Source organism: Sinohyriopsis cumingii, chromosome 2 (assembly GCF_028554795.1).
Source record: "Sinohyriopsis cumingii isolate HCF-2022 chromosome 2, ASM2855479v2, whole genome shotgun sequence".
NCBI classification, from domain to species: Eukaryota; Metazoa; Mollusca; class Bivalvia; order Unionida; family Unionidae; genus Sinohyriopsis; species Sinohyriopsis cumingii.
The window spans coordinates 63,121,846-63,149,292 of NC_142962.1; the positions used below are offsets into that span (position 1 = coordinate 63,121,846).

At 37.7% G+C, this 27,447-nt stretch overlaps 1 protein-coding gene and 1 long non-coding RNA gene across 5 annotated transcripts in view; both read right to left on the minus strand.

The window, feature by feature from the left end:
- LOC149805042 (uncharacterized) overlaps positions 1 to 27,447 on the minus strand; it is a 103,747-nt gene that overhangs the window by 44,001 nt on the left and 32,299 nt on the right. The window lies entirely within an intron of this gene.
- Positions 4,531 to 27,327, minus strand: LOC149805043 (uncharacterized). 2 transcript variants are annotated; one of them, XR_016417482.1, is made up of 5 exons: positions 26,278 to 27,327; positions 25,649 to 25,770; positions 14,552 to 14,666; positions 5,076 to 5,182; positions 4,531 to 4,623 (listed from the first exon to the last, which is right to left on the minus strand). It is a non-coding gene; the product is annotated as an uncharacterized LOC149805043 (long non-coding RNA). The 2 variants fall into 2 exon arrangements; XR_016417481.1 differs by lacking the exon at positions 4,531 to 4,623 and having other exon boundaries at positions 4,776 to 5,182; positions 26,278 to 27,325.

Sequence of the window (27,447 nt, forward strand, 5' to 3'; positions counted from 1 at the left end):
GATCATATGTATCATCAGTTTTAAAAAAATAAAGACATAATACTATCATTTAATCACTGCATACAGGAAACAGACACTTGTGTCTGTAAAATGCCTTTCATTGGATTACTTTGGTTTATTAAAACCAAACAGCAATCCACTCAGGATTTTCTAGGATAGATACAGAGAATATATTATGGTCATTCAGAACGCTATCAATACATCAGACCAGATTGTTTTTATTATTATTTAGGCAAAATAACTTAGTAAGTCAGATGGCAAACATGAGGATGGTGATAGGTTATGTGGAATTTGCATTGAATCATCTGATCCCAGAAGATTTGATACAATGTCACTGGCTGTGGTAATCATCAAGTGCAGTTGCACGGCACCATAAGACTTATCAAGATACCATAAGCTAGAAAGATGAAGAAAAAGAAAAACGATGACCCAAAGACAAATCCTGCAAACTGTGTGCAAAAATGATTCCACAGATTATAGATGAAAACTTTACTATATTTAGCTTCAAGATATTAATAAATTCGGATTACTTCCTCCAGTCTGCTACAGTAATTCATGCCCATTGCACTCATAAATTGATTATAGTCCTTGCAGTATTTTGTGTGGGCCACAATATTTTAATTGATGCAGCTGATGCTCCATTCTTCAGTTCAGTGTTGATTCAAACATAGCAATGTCCCTTTGGGATGTGTGCATAAATAAAGAATGCCTGTCCCTTCATTACCACACTTGTTGAATTTATCGTGTCTCTCTGAAAACTGTACCATGTGAGAAAGAATTTTATAAACAAACTGGACATAAGTATTGCTAGACATATACTCAGACCTGAGACTTCATAAAAGACTGCTTACTTGTGAGGCATTATTAGTGCTAGGGCTTGAGGTAATAACTTGCTATATGTTTGGTAAGGCAAAATAAGGGGCCTTATGACTTAAATTGAAACTGTGAAAAAACAAAAGGTTCAAATGCAATAAACTTTTGTTTTTCCTCATTTGTTATATTACAGTGCCATGAAAGGTCATTTCTTTTATCTTTTTAATCCCTTGCCAATTTTAAGTCATCATCACTAACCAAGTCTCTAAATCAATTCTTGGCATATTTAGCTAAAATGGTGTCTACTGTTCCATTATATCATTGATTGTTTAGCTTGCTTGTATGGAGCTTAACACCATTTTTCAGGACATCATAGACTTTACATGGCAGCCAACATATTTATTGGAAGAAATCAACACACATAACGCTACTGGCAAGCTTTCTCATATACACACATTGGTTGGACTAGAGAGAGTTGATTAGTGATGTGTATGCCTAGACCATTCTATAATCCAGGGCCCCATGATTGAATACAGCTTAAAGAAATTAACCCTAATTCAATTTCCTTGTTGCATTTAAATCATAACACCCACCATGCAAAGTGACACATGTCTCAAGATTTTCAAATTTGTATATGTTTTGCAACTTTTAATTCTGAGTTGATGCATGTGGATGTGGAAATTCAGTTACTGAATACTTAGCTACTTATATAAGGAGCTCTCACACTGGTAAAAGCATGCAATTGGGATTTTATTTGCAAGAGGGCAATTAATTGTTCAAAATACTGTTTTAGCTAACTACATATGCGAAGGGTTGATGTATAAAAAAGAGGATCAAGAAATCCTAGCTGGTAAAGATAATTGTATCCAACTTGACAGAAAGTGAGAAGGCCTTTTAATTTTGTACAGCAGTTTCATTAAGGAACCAACTATAATACCATTAGAAGTTTATGAGCAGCAAAAACCACATTTAGGACCAACTAGACATCAAAACCATATGCATAGTTCCATTTACGGCCAACCAGACATCAAATAGGTCATCTAGTGAAAGCACAATGTCAAAATGACCAGCCATCTAGGAGAAGTAGCAAGGAAGGGGTTTTCCAGATGCCCATTAAAACAGCCATATTGGAGGTTAGATTGGCACTATTTTCATTTACGTCCAACTAGACATAAGAAGTCTTTCACTGATATGACGATTCATTCAGGAGAAGTAGTTATACCAAGATTTTCAGGATGGCCACATTGGTGGCCTTATAGGATGTCTGTACAGCACCATAATTCTCATTCAGGACCTGCTAGACATCAACATAAGTATTTTGTACACATGTTGACACGCTGACACAATTATCCATTCAGAAGTAGCGATAAAAAGTTTCTTAATATGGCTACTGTGGCAACCACATTGTATGTGTGAGTGGCACCATCTTGTTTTTTCTTCCAGATATTTTCACACAAATATCATATTTAAAGATAACATGAATTCATACAAGATCTTGTCAGTTTATTTCATAACAGATTTTTCCCTCATATTAATATAATCTTTTGAAAACATTTATACATTATAGTTCTAGAAATTTTTCATGCTCTCAGAAACTATTAAAATCACAGCAGAAAGTGTTATGTTATATCTTTATTCAGCACTGAAAAATATTTATGAACTCTTAAAGTTTTTTCCCCTATATTAACTTAATTTAATGAAGATTTTCAGACTATAACCTTTCCATTGGATTTATTTTTTCAAACATGGCGTAAAAAGTATGTTATAGTAACCAATTTTTACATTGCCTTCACCATTGCAGAAATCTCTATAATCAATTTCCTAGTAAAGAAAAGCCAAGAAAATAAATGGACAGTTAATATTCACTTCAGGATCACAGACCTGAGGCAAATATGTCATTGTTAAATCAAACATTTTTATTGTGTTTCCTTAGACCTAAATATATATATATACTTGCTGTTACTCTAAACGAAGGCTGGTGATCCAGTTGATAACCTTTTGGGGGTTTTAAGGATGTCTTTAAAATTAAGGCCTTAAAAATGTTGAGATCTTATATTAAAAATGACAATTTGAGCCTTGCAGATTCATGTCCACAGGTGCCCAAATAAAAAAAAAAGGGGGGGGGGGGTGCAAGTGGCAAGCTTGTTGGTGTGTTATAAAATAACTGACTTATCATCGGTGTGCTGACAGGTGATGTGTAATTAAATCACTGTTGTAATATTAATAATGAGTGAGTCTGCACAAAGGAATTTCATACAGCTAAACTAGCTCAACAACTAGAGGCAATTAAGAAATATATCCACATTCATGATTCTGTCAAATGGCAGATACAACAGCATCAGGAAGCTCAAGTGGCATTTACAGAAGGTAAAGAGCCGCTATACTTGTTATCTTTTTAGGGATGTGCTTGGATTTTGCCCTCAAGCTGGAGCAGTCATAGGATATATAATAAATCGCCACGGTCGGAATTTATCCCCAAGCTGGGGTAATCGATGGGTAAAGTCTTATCCACAGTCGGGGTTTTATTCAAGCTTCAGGTGCAAGTTTTTGTGCATCTCCATGCCCTTGCATAAAACACAGTTACACGTTTTTTTATATAGATATTTTTCAGTTGTAGACAGGAATAATAAGTATTTGTGAGTGTTTGAAATGAATGGGTTCATTATGAATTGAGTGGCACTACATTTCAAAAGCAAAATTGGATTGAAATGCAAGAACTGTAGTACGGAATTAGTGTTGGTTCTGGATCGTAGAATGGAATTGTGTGTGTGTGATTGGATTTTTAACGTAGCTTGAATAATTTTTCAGTCATATTGCTACGATGTCTGCAGTGTGGCAGTTTATAGTGATGTATAGCACTGGGGCATCATGCTGCAAACATGTAGTATGATGTTGCACCCAGTCACATTATCCTGACACCAGGCCGATCAGTCCTAACACTAACCTCTTAATGCTGAGCGTCTAGCGAGGTAGCTGTTAATACCATTTTTGTAAGTCTTTGGTATGACTTGGCTGGGGTTTGAACCCATGACCTCCCGCTTCTGAGGCGGACGCTCTAACCACTAGGACACCGGAGTGGTCAGAATGGAATTGTAACAATTACAATGGAAGCAATTTGTATTATGCTTGTTGGGGCATTCCTCACTGATGGCTGTCAGTGACATCATCATGGGAATGTGTAACAGCCACATTTTGTAAGAACAAGGTGTAGTTGGTGAACAATACAGACACTTTTCTGCCATTTCCACTGGCATCATCTCATATGATGTTATTTAAAAAAACTTCCTACAACATACTCACAACATATAAAACCTATATGCAAATCTGATGAAAGCTGCTTGTGTTTCTGAAACACATATTCCATACTGGTGGCAAGAATGTCCAAATCTACATTACAAAAATGAAAACATTACCATCCATCTAGGAGTTGCAAATGTATGAAATCCTCTTGTTGGGTAGTTTTACTAACAGGCTTTACAGCAGGGCCTTCCATTAGATTTAAATGTGGCAGGTAAGTTGACAAAGTAGGGTGGGGGGTTGGGGGGACCTACCCCAATGGGGATAATTCATTTTTTTTTTAAAGTAGCATGGTGTAAAGTAAAAGTAGATGGGCTGATAAGGAATCCACTGAATTTACAGACTAAAGGTTCAGACATTTGTTTTTAAGAGAAAAATGAAAGAAGGAAACAATACAACAGATATTTTAATATGACTTTAATGTTTATTTTCTAGATTTAATTAAGATTATGAATCAGAATCAGTCTCCAACTCCACTGTAAAGTTTATCTATTACTTCTTCTGCTCAGGCACCTGCAAATTAAAACAAAATTGTAATGCTTAAATAAAGTCATATCATCTCAGCACTAGTTACATATGCAGAAGTCATGTTAATCAGCATTATAAAAATGTATGAAATTTTCTTCACTGCACTTGTGCTTCCCTTACTATCGTTAAGCCATGATACAAGATAACTTTGCACTTACTTGTCATTTCTGGCAAGTGGATGGTGCAATCAATTTGCACAAAGATGAATTTATTTCATCCAAATATTTCATGTGAATAAAAATTCCAAATGGAGGCACTTGTCCGATCAGACAAGATATATGCATATTGTAGTTAGCTGGACTCTAGCTCTGATAGTCCTGGGCAATAGGATAAGCTGATTTTGTTATCAGTTTAGAAATGCATCCGCTTTGCAAATACTATGCTTTAAAAGACGAAACTGAATCCAAAATTGATGAAATAAGAGTCATTTGGATTACCTTGTTTTTTATCATTCTGCGTTGGTTGGGTGCATATTTGAGGGTCTCTGATATGGTCTCTTCCATTCCATTTGCCTTTGCTTTGCCATTAGTTTTCAAGCAGGCTTCTGCATGAGTAATACAATGTTTTAAAATAAGTTTCACAACAAAGGATGCATTGCATTTTTCTAAATGCCAGCAATAATCAATGGAATATTTTTAAAACATGTACTTTGAAATGTGTCTCAAGTTACTTTATCAATTCATTTAAAAATCTCTGGCAAGTCACATGAAAAACACAATTTAAATCAAGCCATACTTACTTATCAAAGACTTTCTCATTCACATCCTTTACCTCACACAATAAATATCAGCAACACCAACATTAAATTCACACAATCAGTACAAAACCTAGGTGTTACTCTGGACAGTACTCTCACATTGCACCAACATGTCATGAACATATGCAAGGCTGCGTATCTTGAGCTGAGACGCATCAGCTCCATTCTCAGATATCTTTCAGTTGATGCCACTAAAACACTTGTGTGTTCATTACTGCTTTCAAGACTGGACTATGGTAACTCAGTTCTGTCTGGTTCATCTTAATATCTACTGCAGAGACTTCAAAAAGTTCAAAACATAGCTGCTTGGATCATACTAAGAGTACCACAATCAGAGCACACCTCCCCGCTGCTCTGTACCCAACACTGGCTATCCATTCGATCCAGAATCAAACACAACATTAGTTCTCTGTGCTATGTTTCACTGACAGACTCTAGTCCAACATACCTATCCGACCTCACCTATGTGTACACACAAGCAAGATACTTACACTCCTCTTCCGACAATCATATACTCATTATTCTCACTATGAAAACAAAGTCACATGGACAGCATTCTTTTGCATACCAGGGCCCAGCAACATGGAATGAATTGCCCACTGAACTTAGTCACAAAGACGCAGTGATCCCATTCAAGAGTGCTCTCAAAACTACTTATTTTGACTACAAAAACAAACTTAATGACTTAATAATGTTAACTACCTTAAATATTCTCAGCATGTTTTTTATGTTTTCTAATTTCATGGTGTTTGTTTTTGTAATCATATCATTGTGTATGTTTTTATGTTGTCTAATGTTGCAAAGCGCTTAGAGCTTCTAAAGATTAGGCGCTATACAAAGTCCTCATTATTATTATTATTATATTTAGCTTGGATGAATATTTTTTAAATCAGTGGCCATAACTAAAAAATGGGATTTTGTTTTATGATCATAAAAGTATGTTGGACACCATCCATGATGTACAATGCTGTCTGACATTTCTATGCACCTAAGGTTTCCATCTCAAATATTAAAGCAAAATGCATACCGAATTTGACAGATTAATGAAAATAAAAAAAAGCAATGCTTACCATTTGAAAAGAGGCAATTGTCACTAGAATATTCTATTCAAAATGATATTAATTTTGGACACAGGGGATACCACCCCCATGTTTTCCTGACTCGTGATATGTCGGCCTATTCTGTGCACAGCTTTAAAAGATGTAATGTTTATCCATCGAGCTATAGAAATGAAATACATTTACTGTAGACTGTTTCTGTCAGCAGTTAAGTTGAGTAATTAGGTCAGGTTTATAGCTAGTTTACAAAATTCAATGTAGAATGCCAATAAATGACAAGATGTATTTTTGCAAACTAAAGTGATCTTGAAAAAAGATTAGTAAAGTTTAACATTTTATAAAAAATAAGCTATTATGTGGAAAAGAAACAACAATGAAATAGGATGCAATGTGTTTACGTCTAGTTTTGGAAGGTACCGTCTCTAAGGTACCATCATAATTGTACCGTAGTTTAATGGGTGGAAAGGCCATTGAAAGGTAAGGGCAGTGCGGAGACCATCGAGTATGTTCCAGAATAGCTGAATCTTTGTAGATACATAGATCCATTCGTAACTTAAGTCCGCAAGCGAAACACTGTACTTCGTATCCCAATCCTGACTCGGGTCCGAAGTAGACAAATCCTGTTCTAGCTAAAACATACGAAGAAGGTAATCCTTCCCTATCCGTAGGCCATTTTTGAAACATGTCCAATCGACGGGCACAATCACAATAGTCAGGTAAGAAGACTGGAAAATGGTAGGGTTTGAACTTGGAGTTCTCACTGGATTTCTCACTCGATTCTTGCTGCGGCGAAGTCATCCTTCTGGTGGGTGGCTATCCTCTTACAACCAATGTTTTATACCGACATGTCCATACGGCAAAGTAAAGTGGGTGGGAAGCCGCACTCGCTTCTGCTACACGATTTGATAGACTTTTTCCAAGGGTCGACTGACGATGTGGTGTGTGGGTAAACGTACAATCTTGTTGGGTTGATAGGTGGTCACTATCTCTAGACTGCAAGGCTTCTTTCAATATGCCAAAGTTGACCACTCGACTGGTACGATAATTCAGAGTAAGTCCTTTCACTTTACACTTCGTGTGCACTTCTCCTTGTTTGGCCCAGTATTCGTAGCCGTAATTTTTGGGACCACCACTAACGAAACTTAGAATCTTGTCATCGGGGTGCTTGTCTGTCCAGGCTCCTAAACGGTCTCCTTCGATGTCAGGGTGCTGTTGACTCGGGTGATCGATATAAATGCAACTGTCCATGTCAAAGTACAAGACACGTTCCCCTAACAGTTCTAAAGCTTCGTACAATTTTAAGCGAGCATGAGCTGTCATGTAAGCTGCAATGATGACATTTCCAAAGGGGTCATCTTCTACAAAGTTCAGATCTTCTTCGTAATTCACCAAGATCAAATCCTCACGAACGACGTCCACGTGTTTCATGAATTTGGCTTTGTCGTGAATCATCTGAAAGTAGCGGGAAGGTTCGGTGAAATACTCCGTCTTGGGTAAACACAGTCATTGTGCCATTTTACCCCACAAGCAATTTAACATCACTTTGGCAAACGATCGCCTGCCTTCGTTTTTCTCAATGTGATCTGAAGTAATGCCTTCTTGTGCCCAGAATTTCTCTCTGAATGTCTTTTGGTCTTCGGGAGTGTGACACCAGGACAGATAGCCACTGGCTTCTTGCTCAGTTTCAAAAAGGCATCCACGTAGTCTGCGAAAATGCCTTTCTGCGTGGGGTCACCCTTGTGGAATTATTGTGTCTTGGGAAAGTGGCAAATTTCGTACACTTCTAACAGTTGGTATCCCATGTTCAGAGCTTTGAACAATTCTACGCTGACCCATGTCCCCGTCAAGGCCCGTTCTTCCTGGGTGTGATGACAAGGTTGATCTTGGTTGCACGTTTCAGCACAAGTACGGCACAAAGGAAACATAAGTTTGCCTTGGCAATGGCGAGGTAAGATGGGATGGTATAGGTTCGTGGGAGGCAAAACTTTGCACTTGATCAAGCCTTCGTATTGTCGAATGTTTTTTAGGTCGATGTGTTCGGTGAACAATTGTGGGTGCCCTGCAGGAAAGCAACAATATTTGCACACGTAGGGATACAGTGAACACACGTCCAAGTATATGATTTCTTCTCCTTTCTCTTCGTCAGCTTGGTACAGCAAACAGGTGGCATTGGTCCTTCCTCCGTACAAACTATTACTTGGGTTCAGGGGGTCCATGAACTGGTAACTTTCCATGAGGCGTTTAAACTCGGGATCGGTGTTCAAACGGTGATTGTATTTGTGTTCCCACATTTCCACCACTTGGTATCCTTCCTGTTCTAACTTTAGGCGTGGCTGACAAATGGCCTGGTACAAGTCTTCCATGGTTCGTTGTAAGAACTGATTTTTAGTGCCGCGGTCAGGGTAACAGACGGGACATCCGTGAAATAAGCAACCGTTAAACTCGTACATGATCTTGGGGTTTTCTAAGTCCCAGCCATTGACCGAATGCATTCCGATGATCTTTCGCCCTGTCCGTTGCGGGCATGCTGAATCCATTTGTCTTCCTTGTCGCACAAGTAATGCAACCAGCATGGGGCTTTGACCGAGTATTGACGTTTGACATAGTTGGTCGTTTGAGGACTGATGACAGCCACAGTGTTTTCAAGCATGAATCGTTGTCGGTAGACTAAGGAACACGCTTTGGCAATGGTGCAAGCCTCTTTTAAATGATCAACCCCTCCATGTTCCATGAACAGTTCTCGAAATTTTCCACAGCATCGCCGTAAAATGTCCATGTCGGAACGACGATACTTTAGCATTTCTTCCTGAAAGTCGAAAGGGTCGGAGGCGTGAGCCTGGTACCAAGCGTAGAAAGTTTCTCGTTCGGTACGCATGTTGTCAGGGTCGTAATAGTGAGCCTGAGGCAAATGGGGTAGAACGGCGTGTTGATTGGCTTCTGTATTGAAAAAGTGTGGAAAGTATCCTTTAGCCATTTCTGTCATTCCAAACATTTTAGGCATTCGACTCAAAGGCATGGCTAAGTAGCTCATCGAATCTTTAAACTGCACTTGTCCCACTTGCATGAAAATGATTTTGGCTCCGTTCAAAGTGATTTTAGGACGCTCGATGCCACGTTCCGTATAACATCTCAAAAGAAACTGTCCATCATATCCGGAGAAATTGTGAGCCATCACCGTGGCATGACAATGACAATCTCCATAATAATGTTCGATGTCCTCTTGGCTCCACGTCTTGTCGATGGGGTCTAAGACCCATTGTGTGAAATCGGCTAGTATGTTCGGTCCTTGAAAGATTTTTTCACGCCCTCCAGGAATCTTACTGCAGTGAGGGCAATAACTCAAGATAGGTTCTTGAATCACTTCTCGCACGCTCGATGAGCCACGCAGAAATTAGGAATGTGAATACTGATCTCTTGCATGCATTCGAAATCGAAAAAGATGAAATTGCCTTTCTTCTTCTTGTGACCATCCTCTTTCTCTGGTTGGGATTGGTATTTTTGTATGTAGCATTGGTGTTCCAAGTCCACAATGCAGTGACAAATGTGACATTTTTTCTTTCCTGAACATACGTGTGCCTTGGTACTGTTGATACATAGACCTTGTCCACACATTGGGCACAATCTCAGGAGTTGACAAGCACATTTCTTCTGTGAACCTTGCATCTTCAGATGTTGTTGGTAACAGGCAGGGCTGACAAATGTGCGCAGACAAGCAGGACAATGCACTGGTTCTTGCCCTTCGCTCAGACAGGGTTGAGAGGCCAAACATCCTGAGCATTTCGATCCACAATGTTTGTGTTGCTCTCGATTATTATAACCATCATAAGTCACATTTCTCACAGTAATATTTGTATCCCAGGAATCCAGTGATAGTGGTAATGGTATCGAAATGGTCATCGTGATGATAGAGGTGAATGTATTTTCCATCCTTAAAGTCTTTCCCTCGAAACAACAGAGACCCGCGCACTTCTTGAGGGTGCACTTTCAAGGTGTATCGTGGAGCTAGGGCATCTTGCAAATTTTGCATCTCAGGAATGCCACAGGATGTGTCTTTGGACAGGCATGCTTGTTGTAACAGAAGTTCTGCTTCATTTCGTTGTTTGGCTCGGTTCGATTTTCGAATGTTCTCCCAGGCTCTTTTCCATTCTACCGTGTCGTTCTTGTCGGCATAGGTTCATCCCACCACGATGGCTCGGGCTAAACACATGTGGTCTTGAAAATTGTTAATTTGGACAAGACTTGTTTTGGTAATGCGAAGGTTGTTGACCAATAAGGTCTTTCTGCATTGTCCGGTCCCTTGAGGAGGAGAGACGTGGGTCATGTCCAGTGTGGCTTTTCCATCGGTGATGTCAAACTGGTCATTAGATTGTTGCACGTGTTGAATCTTGTCCATGACTTTGGAAGTGGTCAATTCTGCAGGGCTGCTAAACTCGATCCAAACAGGGGATTTCAAGCCGTCATGTTGTATGGAAAGTCTCAAGCGATCATCTTCTTCGGGTTGACATTGTCGCTTGAGTGTGGTGAGCAAAGAATCCCACATGTCGGTGATGAACCCTTTTGCTTTCTCTAACAGTACTTCAGACTTGAAATCTTTAAACTTCACTGTGTATTTGTAAGCCGTAGTTCTAAATTTTCTAGAGGGACGCTTTTCCGTCTCTCGAATGTCATAGTACTTTTCAGGGTTGACTAAGGGTGGTAAACTTTGTTTAGAGGGTTTGGATTCTGGTTCACTCATGTCCTCTTCAAAATCACTGGCATGAATTTGTGCCAAGACTTCAGCCCTAGTACGAGGCGATAGATCACGTTTCTGCCTCTTACTTTCTTCTTCTTTCTTCTCAAATGAATTGGATCATTTCATCTCGATAGCAAAAAGTCAAATGACTAAAGTTTAAACACCATGGATTAATTTATAGTCATAGCAGACCAGCGTATATAAAGGGTATGTGTCTTGTCCTTTCACTATTCATTTCACTCTCAAACTGAGCACAACAATGGAAGAGACTACCAAGATTGAACGTTTCATCAGAGCTTTGCGAGGGGTCATTAGAAAATTCTCTTCAGACCAGCCGAGGGACTACTCTCCTTCCTTTCAAGATAAAAGTCAAGATACTTGCTATATCTGTCAGAAGAAAGGGCATTGGTCTTCAGAGTGTCCAGACCGTCAAAAAAGAAAAAAAAGGGGTTAGAAGAGACAAAAGTCAAGATACCTGTTATTATTGTCAAGAAAAAGGACATTGGTCACCAGACTGCCCAAAAAAGAAACAAGAGGAGTCAGAAGAAGAGAGGGATTCTTCAGAGGAAGAGGAAGAGGAAGAAAACAGACAGGTGAAGAAAAAGAAACAGGAGAAGAAAAGAAGGGAAGAAAGTGAGGAGGAAGAGGAGGAAAAGACTATGACGGTGAAGAAATTAAAAAAACAGAGAGTGAACAATGAGACAGAATAAGTCTATGAATTTTTTAAAGTGCTCTGTTGTGAATTGTGAATTGTAAATATTTATAAAAGAATAAATTAATTATAAAAGGTAAGTGTCTTTGGGTTTTGATTTTAAAATAAGAACCTACACTCACGCACACTCATACACAGACAGGTACTATTGGGTAAAATGTTTTTTTTTAGTTATTGGCAATTGAAAGCCTATCTCTTTTCGAGAGACGTGGATGGCCCTGAAAAGGGCCTTTTTTGGTGTAAGGGGTGAGTTTAAACAATCAACTTTAACTGTCTTAAGCCTTTGCCATGGCCAAGGCCTACTTCTGGACTGCGTACTGTTGATGATGATTTCGTTGAAATCACTAAGGATGGTGCAGTAGGCGTAGTCACAGGGTTGGAGTGTTTAGCTTGGGAAGGTCGTATTCTCTTCGGCCGTAATAAAGAAGTCTGATACATCTGTTTCAGACTTCTTAACTAAAATGTCTAACAGTACCGTGACCGTTTGATTTTGACACCCTTGTTTCTTTGCTGCTGCGTCTTCTTCTTCTTGTTTTTTTCTTACCTCTTCTTCTTGCTGCTGTTGCTGTAGGAGAAAAGCTTGTTCCGCTTCCTTTTGCTGTTGTATAAATTTCTCCAATTCTTCTTTCTGTCTCTGTCTAAAATTTTCCATGTGCGGTAATGAAGGAGAAGGTGACGAAGGTTCAGGAACAAATTCTTGCAAGGTAAAAAAATCCACAAAATCCCAATTCACCTCTTCTGAAAGTAAGTCTGGGTTCCCTTGGGTAGTCTCCACCATCAGTGCACCCAAACTGATCGTTTTCTGAGTTTCCGTCATGTTGAAAAACTGTCGCTTAGATTGACTACGCACAGGCGCTAGCGAATCTATATAGACTATGTGACGTCACAGACTGCTCTCTTCGGATTGGACGTGGGCTGACTGAATTTTGTAACGCGTGTTTGGATTGGTCAACAAACTCAATCCGTTTCAATCCTTCCTCCCCCTATAAATAAGTACAGTTCACTGCATTCCTTCACCTGTTACTCAGCACCCCAACATGTGGACCGATGTACAATCTTCAACGCTTGTGTCTTCGATGATGTTCCGGACGGACATATCAATGTATGTCCGATCCAACTGGACAGTTATCCACAGGACAGACACCAGCCTGTGGATGCGAAGAATCTTATGTGGAGCATCAAGGATGCCTCAAAAGAGTCTTAATCTATGGTCCTGCAGTCAGGCACAGCCTAAGGTCAAGAAGAAGATGTCACAGATGCCCTTTATGTTAAGGGTATATTAACATAAAACCAAAGGCCCTTTTCAGGGCCATTCCTATCTCTCGAAAAGATCTTGACTTTCAATTGCCTACCCCTTTTTTTATTTTTTTGTTTAAAAAAATAATAAAAAAATAGAGACCCCTCCCTGTTTCAATTTTCGCCTGTTCCATTTTCATAGACCCATCAGGTCGGGACCTTATTAAAATAGGGTCCCGACCCTGTTCCATTTCCCCTAGTCCCAAGACAGTCCCACGATTTATTCCCCATGTTCAATTTCCCTTGTCCCTAGAGTGAATAGTTTTTTTTCTTTCTCCCATGTTAAATTCCCCTTGTCCCTAGAATGGATATATTTTTTTTTCTCCCATGTTAAATTACATAGTCCCCAGAGTGGATATACCCTTTTTAACATGGAAGTTCCCTAGTCCCTAGACCGTCCCTATTCACTACTACCATTGTCATTACCAGGCTGAAACCAAATTTAATGCCATTTGTATAAATTCATTTCAAATAAATATTATGATATAGTTGAAGTGTAAAGTCAAGCAAGTATTCTGTTTGCAGATTTTACATTTTAGATATTATAGTAAAGTCATATTTTCTCTTGTTTAGTAAACTTTATTGCAACTGGTTCCAAAATAGTAAATCTTATTTAATGTTCATTCACCAGAATAGGTATTAATACAATCCCGAATTAACTGTATAGTACTAAAATATACCCTGATCTTGTGTGAGATTGTAATATACAGAACTATACCTCAAGACAACAATAATATATTGAATTTATATTGTATCAAGACTGTCATGGTTATGAACTCCAACTTTATTCAGGTTTTTTCATAATAAATGATCATCTTGTGCTATGGTTGAAAAGAAATCAAAGTTCAGTTTAACTCCATTCTCTCCACATTTGTAAGTTGTTAAGAGGCATACTCATCCTCAGTGTTATATTAAAATGTAATCTTATTTGGATCAATCTTGGTGGTGTAATATATGAATGGAGAAAGAATATTATCATCCAGATTAAAATATGTTTTATTCAGACTCTACTAAAATTTTTAGTTGGATATGGGTTACGGAGCCTGATGTGTACGAACAAAGCAATGTGTACCATGACCTTTTTAATTTAACATTTTAAACTCCTGCAGAAGAAAGAGATTTTTTAGATCCATTAATCTGTATTAACAAAAACATTTCTTCAGTATGATTTTCAATTACTTAGTATTGACAAAACTCATATTTTAAAGTTGTTGTTTTTTTGTGTTTGGTTTGGCCTTTTATGGTAAACCAACACAAGTAAGTTATTTAGTGCCAAGGCACTTTAAGTATAGTGCCTTGCCCAAGGACACACCATGGTAGCTAACCCAGGTTGGTCTGATGGTAGAATTTGAACCTACCTTATTTCACAGGTCCAGAAAGCTAACCACTGAGCCACTACAGCTCCCCATCTTATAGTGGAATGCTGGTATACTTTATGATCAAGAAGGATGGGTTGGGGTATGCATGTTGCATCTGAAAAAAGTGATGGAATTTTTGTTTACATAATATTTTAGTCATACAATATGAATCATTTTCTATAGATTTAAGATGTATCAGATCAAGTTAAGAAAAATCATATATTCTGTTTCCTGGGAATGTACTAAAATTCACTGTTATTGTTTGATTTTTTGGTAGTAAGCTTACTTGGTATTTTTTTCTTTTTAACTTGAATACCTAATTTGTTAACATCCTATTCTAAATCTTCAGAGTTCTGTCTATTAAGTGACAACTGTTGATACATGTAGGGAAGTTTTTGTTTATATCTTTTGATTTTTGTGATTCTGGAAGTTGCAGTATTTGTTGTTGTATTATAACCATTTCAGTAATTTAATGAATGCAGAGTATACTGCTCTATAAATGAAATTTAAGTGAAAATAATGTAAAAGTATGTTTCACTGCAAATATAAATTGTTTAAAATAATATATCATTTATCATATGACTATTCAATTGTGGTAACTAGTATTCCATCCAATATCTATATATTAAAATATGTCTTTTCATACAGCTGGTGATCATTTAGATACAAGTCCAATTGAACATAATCAAATTATCAATGCAGGTGTTTTTATTAGTAGTAGTATTGCAAGTATAAGTGTTAGTATTAAGATTTCATATACAGGTATGATAAGTGTATCATAATGTTTAAATGATGCTCCTTGTTACAACATAAAATATGTTCATTGAAACAAATGGTTCACTGGTAAATTGGCAGCAAAGGTCTTCACTGAATTATGTTGCATAAACTATTTTACAATAAAACATATATGATGCATCTCAATTATGATGAATGTGAGGAGGAGGATTAATAATAATGCAATTTAAGTTATCTTCATAACATAAGTTCTAGCAGATGTGTAATTTTTATGTGGTTCATCATCAGTTTGAAACTGGTCTGTGATTTCTGGATCTGGACATACCTGGTCCCCTGCTGTTGTGCTGCTATGGTCTTTACAGTTCATTAGGATATCAGTTACACTTGGTTTACATTTAGAACCCCATGGGATGGAATGCCCAGTTTGAAACTGAGAGAATGGTTAATTATCCATAATATAACTCCTGCAGTTATTATTAGGTTTGATATCAAGGTCTTTCTTTAAAAGCTTTTCAACTCAGGTTCTGTTCTACCATACAGATAAATAAAGTCAAATTCAAGGCTTTCAGATTTGTCCAGTTTGTTTCATGTGTTGCGGCAGACAGACTGTATATTGCCACTGTACCATATAAATATCAGTGCTTAGTCTGCTCTCAGTTGCTGTGGTTTGATTAGTTACAAGTGTCATCACATGTGACTAATTATTGACCAATGTAATGAAACTTGTATAATTAGAAGGCTGTATTTAAAAACTCTAAAGATCTTAAAAAGAAAATTGGATCGGGGTAAGTAAAACCTTTTACTTTGACCATTTGGCTAGAAAATAATTTTCAATAAGTTTTTTTGTTGTTGTGGGGTTTAACGCCATTTTTCAGCACAAGATAGGCTATACATGGCGGCCAGTATTAATGGTGGAGGAAGAACCCGTGAAAACCCGGGAAAGAACCACCGACCCTCGAGAAGCTACTGGCAAGCTTTCTCACATACCCACATTGGCTGAATCTTAGACTCGAACCGCCGCAGACAGAGGTGAGATGGCAGTGATCTGTAACGAAGAGCGCTTTAGACCACTCGGCCACTCGGGGCCTTCAATAAGTTTAAATTGGATAATAGTAATATAATAATTAATTACACAAATCAGAATAAAAGCTATTTGCATATCCCCTTACAGCTGTTGCTTTTTCATAGTACTAAGTAGAATAAAGTATAGTTAAGACAGATAGCTTTAAGCTAGAATTAAACTCAAATAAATTGCAAGAAATCAAAACAAACCCAGGATTAAAACTAAAGAAATATCCCGTCATATATACCTTACATCAAATAAAGAAACTCAAGATGGATAACAACAAAATTAATGTCACATCATCAAATAGTTATCTCAGCTGCCTGGTCAACCTAAAGGCAGATAAACTAAGGCAAACTTACTCCGAAGCAGTCTCATCCCCCCTAAGAGAAAAACGACAGATACAGTTCTTAACGCCAATTTTCAACTCGACCCCAACTGACTCGATGAGTAGACTCTACCTGTCACCAAGCGTAAACGAGAATGTGGACAATCTACCGAGTAACCGCAAAACTACATCCGACATGAGTACCCAAACTGAGGAACAATACTCAACAAGCACAAAAACAACCCAGACCACGCTGGTTAAAAACACTAGCAGCCAGGGGACTCAAACTGAGAACCTACTAGATGAAACAGAACGCCCTCACCCTACCACAAATAAAGCAGTCACACACGACTCAACAAAAGGTAAGAATAATAGGAAAACCAAATCCCAAATACCAGTTAGAAAGAATAAGAAACACACTAACTGTCAGAATACAAGACCCAGCAAGCCGGTTATGGACAACGAAACAAAGTCAGCTAAAGAGACAAACACCAGGGGAAAAAAGACCAGTCTGCAAAATATCCAAAACAAGAAACACCCCGCTGAACTGACTCTCTTCGTCAAGGGAGTAAATTCCAAAATAACGAAGTTAGCCTTTAAAACCATAGCATGGCAACTGAACAAACATCACCAAGGAGAATTCACGCTTAAAAGCACTAGAGACGACTTGCTGATAATCAAATGCACCACTGAACAACAGATTGCCAAATATATGGAAATTGAAAGAATAGACCAAATAAATGTTCAGGTCACTAGACACAACAGAACAAAACAACACATAGACCCAAACCCCCCAAAAACACACAACAAAGGAGTCATATACGTATCAACTCAAAATAAAACCAATGAAATAGTAGACTACATAAGGAGTAAAGGACAGGAAGTAGAGAAAGCAATCCGCCTAAAAACAAGAAGGGGAAAGGATAGCACTGCAGTGGTACTCTTTTTTAAGGGCGCCACCCCAGAAACTATCAAAATAGCTGAAAAACTCAAGGCTAAAAAAATTTTTGCTTTCAAAAACAAACCACGGTTCTGTGGCAACTGCAAAAATTGGGGGCATTACTCTAAGAGTTGCGGAAACCTATTCCGGTGCAATCAATGTGGTCTTCACCACCCAGACCGGAAAACATGTAGCGCCACCAATCAGCACTGCGCTAACTGTAGTGGTAACCACAAACCAAACCACGCAGAATGCCCCAGGGCTCTTAGAGAAGCCCTAATAGTCGAATATATGATCTCCCATGGGGTAAACTATAAGCAGGCCAAAACAAAAATCAGGATACCAAAAACAAAATAAATAGGTAGCACCCTCACTGGTAGGAAACACGCATAAAACGAAAACAACAGTAAATTAAACAAACTATTAAGACTTTTTGCACTAGAGATGGATTCCAGAGCAGAAATCAAAATATGGCAATGGAATGCACGCGGCCTTAGGGCCCACGCTGACCAACTAAATAACAAAATACTTGAACAGGAAAGAAAACCAGATGTTATATGCATACAGGAAACCCACCTAAATTATACCTCACGTATCCCAAACATCATAGGCTACAACACCAAATACCTAAAGCATCGATCCCCCACAGCAAGAGGAGGGGGGTTAGCAACCTTTGTTAGAGATGGAATTACATCAGAAATGCATAAATTAACAGATAGTAGACCGCCCAATGACTTCGAAATACAGATAGTCAAAATAACCGCTCAAACTAAGCAGGTACTAATCGTTAACCTCTATGAAACAAATGAGCAGCGCAATTTAAGTGCAGACGAAACAATCAAAATGATTAAAGACTGTGGAGAATGGGTGGTAATATGCGGGGACTTCAATGCGCACAATGAACTATGGGGGAGTCAAAAGACGGACATTAAAGGAAAAATTTTAGAAAAATGGGCACAAAAATGCAACTTAGTTTTTCTAAACAACGGAATGCACACCCGGATAGATGACAGAACAGGCCACACATCAGCAATAGACCTATCTCTATGCACACCAAGATTAACAGGCATTTCTGATTGGCAAGTTGATGAAAGCGACCCTATGGGAAGTGACCATTACCTTATAAATATAGAAATACAAATTAGAATACCTCAAAATAAAGCGTCCTTCACACCAAGATGGAAATACGAACAGGCCAACTGGATTAGGTTCAAACAGATAGGTGACTCAATCGACCCAGAAACCATATATCACCGGGACATTGACACCTTTAATGACAAATTAATAGAAACCATTAACACAATGGCCCAAGAAACAATTCCTAAAACTAAAGGAGTAGCACCCAAACCCACGGTGCCCTGGTGGAATAATGAATGTAAAATAGCAATTAAAGAGAAAAAAAGAGCTCTAAACAAATTCAAAAGAACTAAAAATAATAGGGACTTTAACTACTACAAGGAAAAGGAAAAAACTGCCAAACAAACTATTATGATAGCTAAACAAAACTCATGGAGAGAATTCTGCTCAAAACTAGATATTAACACAAAATCGAAGGAGGTGTGGTAAAGAATTAAAAAAATGAGAGGCAAAACTAAATCAATAACCCCCAACATACCTGGACAAAACAACAAACATAAGGCAGAATTATTCGCAAACTATTTCGCCAACATGTGTAGCAATACCAACTTAGAGGATAAGTTTAAAAATCATAAAAGGCAATTTGAGGAAAGCAACTCTGACAACATAAAGGAAGCAGGAAATAATGACGGCCCACTAAACCTTCCGTTTACAGAAGCCGAATGGAGAAAGGCCCTCGCCGGCAAAAAGACCACATCCCCCGGGGAGGATACTTTGGGGTATGAAATGTACAAGAACCTACCCAAAAAACTTGTCACAATTGCACTTAACCTCATTAATAAAATATGGGAAACCGGTACCATACCTATAAGATGGAAAAAGGCAGTAGTGGTCCCGATTCTTAAGCCTGGAAAACCCTCAAGCGATATAAAATCATACAGGCCCATATCACTAACAGACAATATATGTAAAATAATGGAAACTATGGTAAACAACAGGCTGAAATACCATTTAGAAAGCAAAGGACTACTAGCTAATACACAGAGCGGGTTTCGCAACTACCGAAGCACAATAGACCAACTCATGAGACTAGAAACCGCTGTCAAATTAGCATCTAGAGAAAAATTTTAAAAATCCAGATATGTTACAGCCATCTTCTTAGACATGGAAAAAGCATATGATCTAATGTGGACTAAGGGACTGATAAGTAAACTTAAACCATACGGAATAACTGGCAATATATACAAATTTATTGCTAACTTCCTAACCGATAGAAAGATACAAGTCAGACTAGGACAAGACTACTCCGAACGATACAAACTGGAAAATGGCACGCCACAATGAAGCGTAATCAGCCCAACTTTATTTAATATAATGATAAACGACCTGGAAACAGCGGTAAAACCCAACCACCTTGACTTATCCCAATTCGCCGATGACAGCGCCGTATGGAAAACTGGCAACCCAGCCAGCAGAGAAACGACCAAGCACTTACAAAAAGGACTAAACGATATAGGAAATTGGACAGATAAATGGGGATTTAAATTGTCACCTCTAAAAACAGTAGGCATAGTTTTCAATCCGGGAGGTGGCCACCCCCCACCCACTCCAAACTTAACCCTAAAGGGGGTACCCATCAAATTCGAAAAACAAGCGACACTCCTAGGTATGGTATTCGACCACGAACTCACGTGGGCAGCTCATATCCAAGAACTCGTAACGAAGTGCAAACGAGACATCAACCTCCACAGAAACCTCAGAGGGGTGAATTGGGGGGTTGATCAAAAAAACACTCGTTACCCTATATAGAGCACTTATAAGAGCAAAATTGGACTACGGTTGCCAGGTATATGGAGCGGCGAACGCCACGTTACTAAAGAAACTAGACACAGTCCAAAGCGCTAAGGGTATGCACCGGCGTCCTAAATGGTACCCCCACACAAGATATCTTAATAATAGTAGGAGAACCCCCGCTAGACCTAAGGCGGAAGGAATTGATGCTGCGATACTCGACTCGAATATCAATACACCAACCCAACCACCTCACGCTACAAGCCCTCTTAGCATGCGACAAACCATTCGATACAAAAGGAAAAAATAAAAAAATACCTAGTGGGAAAATAATTATAGAATTAAAAAGGAAATTTCAAATCGCAAATATCAACCCAGAAAAAATAAGGTACTACCCAGACCCCCCGTGGACCTGTCCCACACCACAAATAGATCTTAGCTTACGTAAACTAGGACAAAAACAAAATGACCCGATAGGACTAAGAGCATCAATACTAACGTACATTGACAACAAATACGAGACATACACGCAAATCTTCGCAGATGGATCAAAAACCAAAAATCCAAATAAAACTGCAGCAGGGATAGTGATCCCAAAATTAGATGTCGCCGTTGGAAAAAGACTCCCAGACCAATGCGCTATATACACGGTAGAATTCATGGCAATACTAATGGCATTAACATACGTCAAAACATACCCCACAACTAAGGCAGTCATTCTAAGCGACTCTTACAGTGTACTACAATCGTTAGCAACAGACCAATCCAAGAGCAGACCTAATATGATTAATCATGCAAGATCGCTACTTAAAGAGATTGAAAAAAACAACAAACACGTTGAATTCGTATGGATACCCTCTCACATCCATAATCCCAGGCAATGACAAAGCAGATGCAGAAGCAAAAAACGCCACAAACGAACCAAAAGCCCAAAATATAGCATACAGCGTCACTGAAATCAATAACATGGGACAAGATCAATGACATGTGGCAAGAGCTATGGGAAAAATCGGATGCAAACAGTCTAATACACACGATGATGAAAAAAGTAAGTAGAAAAGTCAAAAGTCCGACCTTCAAAAATCCATACGATATAACAATAATAAATAGAATAAGAACAGGTAAAACACTATTGGCAGGATGCGCAGGGAAACACATAAAAAGGGGACCAACCGAAAACTGCCCCTACTGCCCAACTCCAGAAACAATCGCACACTTAATAAATATATGCCCCAAATACAACCAGGAAAGGGCCGAACTAAAATCTCAACAGGAACAAATAGGAGAACGGTGGACATACCCGGAGTTACTTGTGGCAAAAAACAATAACATAGGAATGACCTATAATAACATCATGACATTCATTAACAAAATAGGCAAAAGGGGACAAATCTAAACCGAATGAAGGGTTGGGTATAAAGAGAGACCATGTAAAGAAATTAAAACCAATAAACCTAAAAGATCGAACCAAAAAAGAAAAAAACCAATCAAAATATTACAAATCACTGTTTGGGAATTGTGACAGCCGGCTCGGGCTAGTGGGTTCACAGACTGACACCGCCGCTCATAACCCGAACAATAAAAACCAGATAAGGACGAATATTACAAAATCACTGTTTTGGAATTATAATGGCATGCTAGGCCCCGTAGGTTCAAAAAAAAAAAAAAAAAAAAGAAAAAAAGGAAAAAAAAAAAAAAAAACAAAAAACAAAAAAAAAAATATTAAAAAGTAAATCAAAGACCAGTCAAAATATTACAAATCACTGTTTGGGAATTGTGACGGCCGGCTTGGTATCGTGGGTTCACAGGCTGGCACAGCCGATCATAACCCGAACAATAAAAACCAGATAAGGACAAAATATTACAAAATCACTGTTTCGGAATTATAACGGCATGCTAGGTCCCGTAGGATCAAAAAAAAAATAAAAAAAATATAAAAAAATAAAAAAAAAAAAAATATACATTAAAATAAATCACAAATAGCTAAGCTAAACAAAAATAACAGGTAAATAGCCAAGTGGTCAAAGCGAAGGGAAACAAAGGCAATCAAACCACCTCCCTCGAAGAAAACATCTCACGGCGAACATGGCAGTATCAAAAGGACGAGAAGACCAAAATAGAAACGGACACGGGATAAGGCAGAAAGAGCTGAAATAAAGAAGAGCAGGAAAAGGCACAGGATGAAGTTAAACGTCCTAAGGCAGTAAAAGAAGAAAGAACAGGACACTTGCAGACCTTGGGGAATGAAGGCAGAAACAATGAAAAGAGTATGCCTCAAATAATCAAACCACCCCCACCCCCCAGTATGAAAAGAATTGCCTTCCCGAAATCAAACAAAAGAAATAAGGCCACCCCCCATCCCCATCTACTTATAAGTGTGAATGAGAAACTGAGCGTGAATGTGTGTTGTCGGGATTTGTGGGAAAAGCAGAAAAACGAACAAAAATGTCTATAGCCATCACACAAATATAGCATACACACTCCCTACCCACCTTTTTTTTCTTTTCTTTTCTTTTTTTTTTTCTTTTTTACAAACAAATTTTACCACATAGGGCTTTCATTCTGACCCACGAAAGCCCTCTTTTGACCAACAACTTACTGGCCCTGAAACACACTGATTGGTTTAAAGCCACACGTACGAAATACTTAACCAGATTGAGATCTCCAAAACAAAATAAAGGGCTACTAAAAGCCTACTAGATGTGAAAAAATTTTCGGAAAATTCAAGTACGCAAAGTACACAAAATTTAATAGACCTTACAAAAGATAGGAAAATTCACAACTCAGGAATATCTGAAGCGTATGTGACAATCACATGTTTGGCAAGATAGTACAGGAATAGCCCAATAAATATAGGGAACTGGGCATTGATTGCAACGAAAATTTCATAATACTGCTGCTGGTGTGCTTCGGTTACTGCCTGAAATGAGAGAGGAAGGAGATGCAGGATGCAGAAACAGACCACCAACGGAGTACAACGATGGAGAAGGTTGCAGCGATGAGAGCCTGGGCGGGACCTTTTGGGGCACCTGGGCTTCGGCTTGCTTGCTTGGGGGCATTGTATAAGTTAATCACTAAATTCAAAAAGTACACAAACGTGTACAAACTAAACAGTCGCACATACCGAAAGGTGCACGTGACTTTAATCCAATGAATGAATGAAATGTGTGCTAGAGGGTAGGGTTAGCAGTTATACTCCCAATTATGTTTGTGATGAGCAAAAGCAGCTGCACAAATTTGAGCTTTTAGTTTGGTTCTGGTAGGGTCAAAGGATGCAGGTACATTTTACATTCATTTTTTACTAGAAATAGCTATTTTCAATATTTTTCTGTGACAAGGCAACTAAAAGAATCAGTATGTGCCTTATGCATGAATAAAGTTCACTAGTACTATAACAAATTAGCATACTTTTCATCACCCCTCTACCATCAAGATTTTTTTATATTTACCTCTGTAGCAGACACAAATAAAAGTCGGCAGCTCATTTGCAGACTAAGTTACGCATATGATCTCCAATGCTCATCTAACTGTGACAGGCAGTCACCAACAAGCCAACCTATTTCCATGCCTAACTCAAAGTAAATCTGAACCACATTATAGATTTAGCTTATGTGTAAATTTATAAATGCTAGGCTTGTGATAATTAGGTTCATGCCTTCTACCTTAAAAATTAGAGGGATGTCAAAATACGAAACTATCCAGTGAGACCTATGATGTTAATTTTAATCCCTATGGGATTTGTGACATAAAAAACCCAAATGCTTTATGTATTAAAAGGTAACTAATGGGGGCAGGATCTGCAGTGAATCAATGGTTAGTATGCTAGACTCCTGATAAAAATGTTTGTGTTAAAATCCTGTTATCAAGTCAACCAGGTTACCTACTGCAATGTACCCTTGCCTTACTCCAATTCCCTCAGTACTCAGTAAACAACTAGTGTTGCTGTACATAACAAAACCAGTCCATATTGATTTTACATATTTTACTAAATCCTGACAAAAATAATTCTCTAAATAAAGAATGATTAATATGTGATGGTCTCACATGTAATCAAACTCTTCCAAGCTTTTAATGATATGAACCGATTTATCAATGTTTATCAAATTTGCATGAAAAACTATTTCTTATTTGTCATCAAATATGTTCAATGTTTTGATCATATAAGCATTTCTGCTACATTAGATCAAAATAATCTTTTTGTCAGAAATAGAGCCCTTATAGTATTTGCAAGGTCAACCAATCAGATGCAGAATTTGAGTTTAATATGAATGAATATTTTTTTTACAAAATTGCTCTTTTGCTATATCTTGATGAGATAAATCTATTCACCAAGTCTGATGAAATTAATGAGAAATAGTTTTAAGAGCAGTAGCAAGAATGGCTAGTGAGATGTAGAACCACCACATTATATGCATAGATTTTGCTTATAGCCTCAGACATACAAGCAAATAATTAAACAAGTCAGATCTAAATTGGATCATAAACACTGTTGTGCAAATCATAAGAAACTCTGCCAATCAGATGCAAGGTCACTTCACTACCATACCTTTATCACACTCATAATAAGCATCATTGTGAAACTTGACTCTATAAGCCCAATGGCCAAGCATGATCAAACTTGAATCAGCAGTAGTGGTTATAACCTCATGTATTTGTATGCATCTTCACTTCTTCAATCTAGATCTCATTTATATAAGCATGTATTCTACGTTTAGTAAAAACTGCACTACATGTATAAATATTGCATGCAGTGGTAACATACTCAGATGAAAGATCACCTTATTATTATTAATGGTTAACACTCATCAAACTTCAAGGACAACTTAATGATTTTAGCCTATATTGTGAAAGTATGGCTTTTAGGCTGGTTAAAAAACTCAACTAATCTTATACATGATCACATGTATATACTTGGATTTTGCTCATTATTAGATTTATCCAAGATGTTGATTTAAGCCCAAAACCAAGTTTTATATAAACAAATTGATCAGAACTATGGACTCCAAAGTAGCTAATTTCTTACTGTTGAAAGACAGAAGGGGATGTGAAATAAATAACACACTCTGGACCATTACATAAACCCACTTAGCCTTTTGACCAGTTGAGATAAAATATCAACAATAATGTTAAATAAGATTGATAAATTATGTTTTCTCACATTACCTCTAGCCCTTTTCAACATGGATGGTATTTTTCTTCCACATATGTCAGCTCTTAATTAGTGGCCCTTTCCCATCATGAATGTTGTAGGTGAAACTCTCAGAATTAGGCTTTTTAATTTATATCTGTAGAAGAAAAAAACTATTGGTCTGCATATATCAATGTCACCATTTCTGTATTAGATTAAAATACCATATGTGTGTGTGTGTGTGTGTGTGTGTGTTAATTTTAGAATTTAAGCAAACTTGTCTCCATGTGTTTATTTTAAAACTGATGATGATAACACATAACAGGTTCAATGGATAAAATGTTATTTCTTACTTCTTACAACTGCTCATTATATCTGAATTTACATTCAATGTTTGTTTTAATTAACATATTTGGGATATTGGGCAAATTATTTATTTTGTAGTTTATCATTATATCATTTACCAGTCTTTTATCATTCAAATATGTAATATAGTACCATTATACTGACTTCATATTCTATATGATATCCCAGCAATACATATTAAGCAGATAAGTGCAAATAAAAATGTTCAGAATGTAAAATTTACTCCAAGCTCAAAGAAGATCAGCAAAAGATAATATCCAACAAATTACCAAACAAAAAGCGAAGTTAACGCAGTTACCTTTATTATGACGTCTCCAACACCAACGGTACTGTACAGCTACGTCTTCTGAGTTTTACCGTCATCTTGTCTTTCAAACCAGAATTAATTTCTTGAGCTCTTACAAAATGAAGAAACTTTTAAATACTATAATTTAAGCAGCTTCTTTACATGCCATCATATAAATTATGGCACAGTGTTATGTCTGTCAGCAAAACGCAACTTCACATTTGGACGGCGCGCTGTGTGGGCATCGCCGACACAGCAACTGACATGAATTCTCTATTAGCAGACAATGATTCGGAATAAATCCTTCGCAAATCTAACATTCTCGATTTTTCATAGTTCCACTTTTCATTGTTGCATCTGTTTGATTGTACAATTGCTAATGATGTTCAATGAATCAACTTCAATTCATCTGCTGTCTGAAATCCCGGTTCAGTTGGTATTTTCTTCCGCGCATGATGCCGTGTAAATAAAAGATACGGTCGACATTCAAAGTGGTTTAGGTTAATTTATTATTTTTCTTTATTAAGGTCATTTGCAGAAAGTGTTTCGCTAGGGTGAGAAAAAAAATATAACAAAAAGAAAACTTTCTTTTCCAACGCTAATACTGTATATATTTCAATTTGTGATTGATGCTATAAATAAAAAAAAATGATAATAAAGCATTTTAGCCCGTGGATTCGGCACGGCACTCGTTTTTGTGGGTTTTTTAAAATGTTGTTAGTGTTGTTTTGGGGTTGTTTTTTGTGTGTGTACCACACTAAAAAACATACCAGGTATTAGGCCTAACGTAGGAAAAGAAATTATCCTCTATTTATTACTATTCTTACTGTCAAATGACGCGAAAGTGATCAAATTGCTATTAAGATTTTGTTTTGTATAACACTTACCGCTCGTTTTCCTCGAGATAAAGCAGCCACTTCAAAATGATTATAAAATCTGTGACAGATGAAAAACGTGGTTTAAATAATTCGTAATCGCCTGCCTTAAAATACTGTAGGAATTTGCTAATGTATTTCATGGCCCTCGTTTGAATAGATACCAACGATCATGTATATCGACCAAATTTTGTATATTCCTGCCCACAATCATGTATTTTGTATTAAACCGTATATTACACGAGCGCTCTGTGGCAAACTCGGGGGGGGGGGGGGGTCTCTATTATACCCAGAGGCGTAGCTATGA